Source organism: Antechinus flavipes, chromosome 4, assembly GCF_016432865.1.
Source record: "Antechinus flavipes isolate AdamAnt ecotype Samford, QLD, Australia chromosome 4, AdamAnt_v2, whole genome shotgun sequence".
NCBI classification, from domain to species: Eukaryota; Metazoa; Chordata; class Mammalia; order Dasyuromorphia; family Dasyuridae; genus Antechinus; species Antechinus flavipes.
The window spans coordinates 3,621,920-3,629,920 of record NC_067401.1 but is presented as its reverse complement, the minus strand read 5'-3'; positions in this window follow the sequence as shown (position 1 = coordinate 3,629,920).

The window sequence follows — 8,001 nt, the reverse complement described above, 5'->3', positions numbered from 1 at the left end:
TCACCAAGCTGCCTAAGGAGAGATGAACCATTTCAGGTTAGAGACAGAGCTGAGCAAAGCTCCTGAAGTGGAGAATAATAACTGCATTTCTAGTGAGATGGAGAGACTTAGTCTCCCAAAAAAAACCCAAACCCAAAACACTTCAGTTTTCAGATAATAGAGAAGATTTTCTTTTGGTTAGGGTTAGACTATGACTTCATAACTTGGGGCCCATGAATAGATTTCATCAAGTATATGGACTTAGATAAGAATAACATTGCATCTTTATTTTCACTAATCTGCTACTGAAATTTAGCATTTTATTCAATTAGTAAAGACATCTTTCTGAGAAGGGATCCATAGTCTTCATCAGGTTGATTGACAAAAGGGTTCATACAAAACAGTAAGAACTCCTGGAGTAAGTGATAATAGAGAAAACTCTGTGATTACAGCAGGAAGATGTTAGCCAAATAAGAACAGTTGGATGCTAAGAAATGCTGCTAAATTAATGGCCTTAAAGCATGATGATGAAAGTTAGTTTGCTCCAAGTGAGCTATCTGGTGCTAATGACTCTCGATGTAGATGTGAAGGATCATCTAGATCCCTTATGGTGGTGATGGGAGAAGGTTGGTGTTCTTCTGAAAGGGAAACACTCTTGGTCTTAAGGGAGCCCTGCCACCCAAACAAGGTTCTTCCAAAAATAGGACAGACCTAGGATTACTACAGAGTGAACCACCCGTGTAGTCCACATAGCTCACAGTAACCCCAAACACTCCAAATCAGTGGAGGCCAAGTTCCCGTAGATTTATCCTTTCATGTTTTCGGTTATCTATAGACTTAGTGATAAAGCAAAATAAAACTTTAGAGGCAATTTAATCCTAAAGCCAAAGGACTTTAGGGGCAAATTCGTTTAATTTCTTCTTTTTGAGGATGGAAAAACTAAGCTCTGGACATTGTGGCTTCTTCAGTTTTGGGGACTATCTGCTCCTCTCCTCTTCTTTTCCCACCCGAGAAGGAGAAGCTCTCCTCTGATGTTCAGGCAGAACTCCTTTCTGCTGGAGATTGGTCCAGGAACTCATGTGAAGAATGATTCTTCCTTTTGGGATTATCATAGCCTTTGCTCAGCTACCTTTTCTGACTTTCTTCAATCTCCTAAAAATGCAGCCTGCAAACTATGAGCCACTGAGTTTGACTTTAATTTTGGATTGTATTATTAGTGATATAAAGTGACAGGGAGATCCCAAAGGACCAGCTTGATTCCATCAAAAACAAGACTTGCCAGATTGATTGCCTTCCTTTTTTTGACCTGGGCAGGTGGAACAGGAAGATACTAGAGATAATGATCAGCTGAACTTCAGTAGTTGACATTTGAAAAAGTCTCTAATGCTCTTGTAGAAAAGATGGTGAGACATGGGATGGATGATTATGTCACAGGTAGGTACAAGACTGGTTGAATAGCCAGAGTCAGAATGCTCACTAATGATTAAATGTCAACCTGTCTTTTCATATGTGTTGTACATTATTCTCCCTCACATAGTCCAACTGAATTACTTACAATACACCAATTCCATGTCCCCTTACTGTGTCCTTACTTGTCCTCCATGTCTGAAGTCCTTCTCTCTCCTTGTCCCCAATTCTTGAAATTGCTAGCTCAGGTCAAATGCCACCTGCCATACAAGGTCTTTTCTGAATCCACCAACCATTCCCTGTGTCTTGAAATTCTTTTATATTTACTTTATTTTGCACATATTGACCCTATCTTGCCACCTCTCTCGGTAGAATATAACATTCTTGGGTTCAGGGATCTTTTAATTTCTGTTTTGTATCCCTAGTAACAGAAAAGATGGGGGGGGATAAAAATATTTTTTAAAAGCAATATTAGAGACAGATGAAGAAGAATAACAACTCAACTCTTGTAACTTTAAATGCAAAGGGATTAATTAATCTAATAAAAAGAAAAAAATTGATGGGATTGAATTAGAAACTAAAACCTTATAATCTGTTGCTTAGATCTTGAAAACCATCACTATTATAGTTGTTCTCTGGATTCTTTTTCCCAAAATGTGTCATCCCAAAATAAACACAAATCTTTCCTTTCTTTCTTCTTTGTTCCTTCCCTTCTTTTTCTTCTCTTTCTTTTTTTGTCCTCTTTCTTTTTAATCCTCTTTTTTCCTTCCTTCCTTCCTTCCTTCCTTCCTTCCTTCCTTCCTTCTTTCCTTCCTTCCTTCCTTCCTTCTTCCTTCCTTTCTTCCTTCCTTTTTATTTTGTGATCACATTCTTCCAGACAGTACTATATTTTTGGTGAGCAGCCACAAAATTTTAGAATCCCCAAACTAATAGAAATTTCTGATATAACCACACTAAATATGGCATGGAGAACAAATTGTCTATGGGCAGATTATTTCAAGTTAACTCTTCAGGCTTCAATCACGGCCATACATGGAAAGACTTGTTATTTTTGGTCATGGTGTGGTACACATCAAAGTCTGAGAAATAGTCATTTAACAAACATTTATTAAGCTGTTACTATGCTCTAAGCACTGTACTAAACAGAGGGTAGAGACGAAAAAGTATCTGGGCAGAAGCATAGTGGGTAAGGCTGACGAGTCAGAAGGAGGGCTTGAAGAGAAATGAAGTATTGTTGTCCTGGACTTTTTTTCAAAATGGAGGTTCTAGGAAGAATTCATCAATAGGAAGAAAATGCTACAGGGTAGAGGGTTCTTCCAGAGTGAGAAAGAAGCTGAGGTGTGAGAATGAGGTTCAGGAAAAGCAGAGTCTGGAGAAGAATGAACAAATAAACTAACAAATGAAATAAAATTGCCATTTATTACTATGTAACAAGAATCATACTATGCACTGGCTATATTAGTACAAAAAGGAAATAATTCCTATGTAAAAGGATCTTATAATCTGACAGGAGAGGCAATAAGTAGTCATATATGTTTGTATCTATCTAGTTAGCTACACAAACACAGAACTTTCTTAAAGAAAGAGAAGGCTTAAAAGTTTTGATTCAGCAAAACAGGTTATGGTGCAGGAATCTCAGAGTTTTGAAAGTTCTTTTGTATGAACCAGAAAAGAAAGGAACACCTGGAGAGATTTCCTGCCAACTAATTCTTGACTTGGGTATATATATATATATATATACCCATCTGTGTGTGTTTATCTACAATACATATACCTCAGAGCATATATGTGTGTATATAGGTATCTATATGTGCTCTGTAGATATTTGCCTTATTAAATTTATGTTTATGCTATATATGTGTAAATACACATAAATATAATTTATGTGTATATATAACATAAATATAAATTTAATGTCAACATAAATTTAATATACAGCATGAATATAAATTTAATAAAGGCAAATGTCTACAGAGTAGTTGAATTTATATTTGTTATATATACAGTACATATACAGCATATAAGTTAATGTATATATAATTTGTTGGATTATATATATATGGTGGGGTGGTAAGGGAAAGAGGGCACCAGCAGTAGGAACACCTGGAAAAGCTTCATGCAGAAGGCAATGTTTGACTTGCATGTGTTTTTTTCACTTAATAGTATTTTTTTCAAGTTTCATGTAAAGATAGTTTTCAACATACATATTTGTAAGATTTTGAGGTTCAAATTTTTGTCCCTTCTTCCCTGCACTCCTTAAGAAAGTAAACAATCCAATATGGACTATGCATGTACAATCATGTGAAACATATTTCCACATTAATCATTTTGTGAAAAAAGAATCAGAACAAAAGCGAAAAACCACAAGAAATTTAAAAAAAAACTAAAAAACAAATTTTAGGGGCAGATAGATGATACAGTGGATAGAGTACTACCCTTGGGGTCATGAGGATCTGAGTTCAAATCCAGTCTCAGACACTTAAGACTTACTAGCTGTATGACCCTGGGCCTTTACACACACACACACACACACACACACACACACACACACACACACACACCTGCCTCAGGGGGGGAAAAAAAACTAAACAGTTTTTTAAAAAGAAAAAAAAAAGTAAAAATAGAATGCTTTGACTTGTATTCAGTCTCCATAATAGTTCTTTCTCTGAATGTGAATGGCAATTTCCATCCAAAGTCTACTGGAATTGCGTTGGATCATTGTATTGCTGAGAAGAGCTAAGGCTATCAAAGTTTATCATCAATGTTCTCCTGGTTCAACTCACTTCATTCAGCATCAGTTCATGTAAGTCTTTCCAGGTTTTTCTGAAATCTGCCTGTTCATCATTTCTTATAGAACAACAGTACCCCATTACATTCGTATAGCACACCTTGGTCAGCCAATCCCCCCATTGATGGGCATCCACTCAATTTCCACTTCTTTGTCTTGGGTTGTGTTTTAAAACAACTCTCTGGACTTGTGTTTTGTACTTATTTAAACTCTCTACAAGTCTGAGCCAGAATTGGATGAGACAGGGGGACAGGGAGGATGGACAAACTAAGTACACATAACTAATAACATATTCTCTGGCGGCAAGAGTAGGAAGCCGTGCCTCTGACTAGCTAGTTGGAGATTTTTGTTCCCTGAAGATGGAACTCTGGCTGAATGAATGGTCAGTGCTCTTCCATTCTAGAGCCACTCTGTTATAAGAAAAAGAAATGCTTGGCCATAGCTATGCTAGACAGATGGAAGAGGCAGTATAGGGAACGCCAGAGCTAGCGTCAGAAAGACCCGCGTACGAATCTGGTCTTTGTCACCTATTAGCTGTGTGTCCCTATGTGACACTTCATCTCTGTGCCTCAGTTTTCTATCTTTAAAATCAGGATAAAGTTCCTTCTCAGGAACTTTGAGAGGATAAAATGAGATAAAAAATAGAAAGTCCTTCATCCAGAGCTTGGCACATAGTAAGTGCTACATAAATGTTTTTGTCATCCTCCTCATCATCATTATCATCATCACCATTATTAATGAGATTAGGAAAATCAATGAGATAGAAAATACTTGAAATCCAGTACATAAGAGCTGGAAGAGATCCAAAGGAGCCCAGTGCCTGACTACACAGTATAGGAGGAATGGAGACAGTGCTTGGAGATTGAGAATTGGAATGGCTTGTTCACACAGTCTCAGAATCCCAAAGGAGGAAGGGACCTCAACAATCATTCAGTGTAACCCTAACCTGAATGAGAATTCCCACAATGCTCTACCCAGTGTTCATAGCCTCTGCTTCAAGACCTCCAGGGACAGAGAGCTCACTCCCTTCCAAATAGCCCATTCCTCCTTGGGACAATTAATGACTTAGACATGTTCTTCTTTTTTTTTAAATTTTATTTTGTTTACTAAAGCTTTTTATTTATAAAGTATATGCATGGGTAATTTTCCAACATCGACCCTTGCAAAACCTTCTGTTCCAACTTTTCCCCTCCTTTTCTCCACCCCCTTCCCTAGATGGCAGGTAGTCCAATGGACATGTTCTTCTTATATCCAAACTAAAAGTCCTCATTATTGTTTTTGAGAGAATTGATCCACCGAGATAAAGTGGCTTCGAGATGGCAGAGTGGACCCAGACCTAGGAATACACCTGAGTTAGTATCCTGCCTTAAATGCTTATTAACAAGTTACTTTATTTCTCTGTTCCTCAATTTCCTCACTAATAAAATGGAAATAATAATATCACTGAACTCAGGCCTTTTGGGAGATTCAAAAAAGATAACTGCTATAAAGCACTTTGTAAACCTTATGGTGTTGTGTAAATGCTAACTATTATAATATTATTAAAGACCACAGTGCAGGACCAGAGTCTAAGTTTTGCCTGTTTTTGAGGTCTCATCAACGTACTAGGCTTTAATCCAACATCCCTCCCATCGTACTTCCAGCCTCCCATTGAGTTAGTTTCATAAGTTTTATTTTATGAATTCTCACCTTCCTCCAGGTGTGAGATTAATGAGCTTTGAAATAATAGTAAAATTATATTCAGCTTATTATTAGGCAAGTAGCCCCGGGTTGCCTGTGAAACATATCCCCTTCCATGTTGTATGAGCTGCTGGCCAGAGACTCATTCACTTGCACTCCTTAGGACACTCCCCACTTCCTTCTTTCTTCCCTTTCTCCCCACAGTTCTTGTAAACTGGGCAGCAGAGTTAGAGAGAACTTGAGAAAATGATTCCATTTAGCGCTCTCTCTCTCTTTCTCTCTCTCTCTCTCTCTCTCTCTCTCTCTCTCTCTCTCTCTCTCTCTCTCCCTCTCTTTCTCTCTCAGGAATAAACAAAGGCTTCCTGCAGAAGGTGGGATTTGAGGGAATGTCTTCCTATCTGGACATTCTGTCACAGTTTGATGGCTGTCAATGGGAAAGTGGAAGACTTGCATGTGACACAGCTCTGCCTCTGCCTAGCTGTATGGTTTTAGAAAAGTCTGTGTGTGTGTGTGTGTGTGTGTGTGTATAAGCAGGATAGTGGTATTTTTTTTTTCCTTGAGTGCCTAGCCTAATGCTTGACACATAGTAGGTACTAAATACTTAGGGATAGAGTGTGTAGCTCAGTGCCTAGAACATAGTAGGGAATTTAGACGATAATTTATGAACGAATTGAGGATAATGATGCAGTGATTTACAGAATGAGTGATGGCAAGGGAGAAGAGTATTTTCACTTTTCAAAAAGCCAGAATATCCTCTTAGGGAAGAAAGTAATTCACTAGAGAAATCATATTGGACTATACGTCTTATGGATGCATTTCTTATCTTGGTCCTCTCTTTATACTTGGAAAAGACTTTGGAAGTCATTCCAGTCCAACCCACTCTATTCAGAGATGAGCAATCAGAAACTCAGAGAGGTTTATTGATGTGCTGAAAGCCCCACTAGTTATAAGAGTTTGAATGAGAATTTGAACCAGTTACTTGGACTCCCAAGTCAGTGTTCTTTCTATTGTACCTACCCCACTACCTCAAGTGTTCTATCTCCCTGGCTCTCTGCTTTGTAGAACCATGGATTGAAAATTGGAAGAGATCCTCCTCCTCTAACGGAATTTTCTCATTTTTACAGATGAGGAAACTGAGACCCAGAGAAAAGTGACTTTTCTGAAGTCACTCGGGCAGTAAGTGGAGAAACTGGAATTCAAACACAGGGTCTCTTATCCCAAATCTAGTGTCCTTTCCATTGAACCAGTTTCAACAACAAGGCTGTTAGAATAAATGATTTCTAGGATTCTTTTTGATCAGTCAATAAGCATTTATTAAGCACTAACCATGAACCAAGCACTTTGCTTTGGGAGATACAAAGATAAATGGAAAACAGTCTCTGTCCTTAAGGAATTGACCTTCTACTGGAAAAGTCAATATGTATATATTTAAGTATATGGGAAATACCTTAATCATATGGTAACTTGGGAGAAGGGTTCCAGAGCCCAGAGGGAATAAACAAAGGCTTCCTGCAGAAGGTGGGATTTGAGGGAATGTCTTCCTATCTGGACATTCTGTCACAGTTTGATGGCTGTCAATGGGAAAGTGGAAGACTTGCATGTGACACAGCTCTGCCTCTGCCTAGCTGTATGGTTTTAGAAAGGTCTCTTGTAAAATGATCATATGGGACCAAGTGTCTCCAGGGTCCCTGTTCACTCTAAAAGCTACAATTCTATGACCTGGAGGCAGACAACTACTTCATCAGGGAGGACAGTAACCAACCACCTGAAAGGTTCTTGCCCTCTATGATGATAATGGCCTTTAGCTTATAAGAGTGCTGATGAGGAAGATGAGTCAATCATCTAAAATAGGGGTTTAACCTTGAGCTTGTTCATCCCTGGTTTTTATTGCATTTATCATTTTATCATCTTAGTCAACCAGCCTTGATTGATGTGCAGGCTATAGAGAGTACAATGGAAGCTCTTTGAAGCCAGGTCATTCTCTGAAGAGCTTCATTTTTCTGTCTCTAGATCCAGTATCTAGCTTATAGTAGGTGCTTAATAAATGTTGCTTGGAGCAAATTGAACTGACAAGGTTTCTCTCTATTGCTTTCAAGGTTTAGCTCTATCTGTCCTACTACAAGACTTTCCTGCCCACCGGTGCTGAT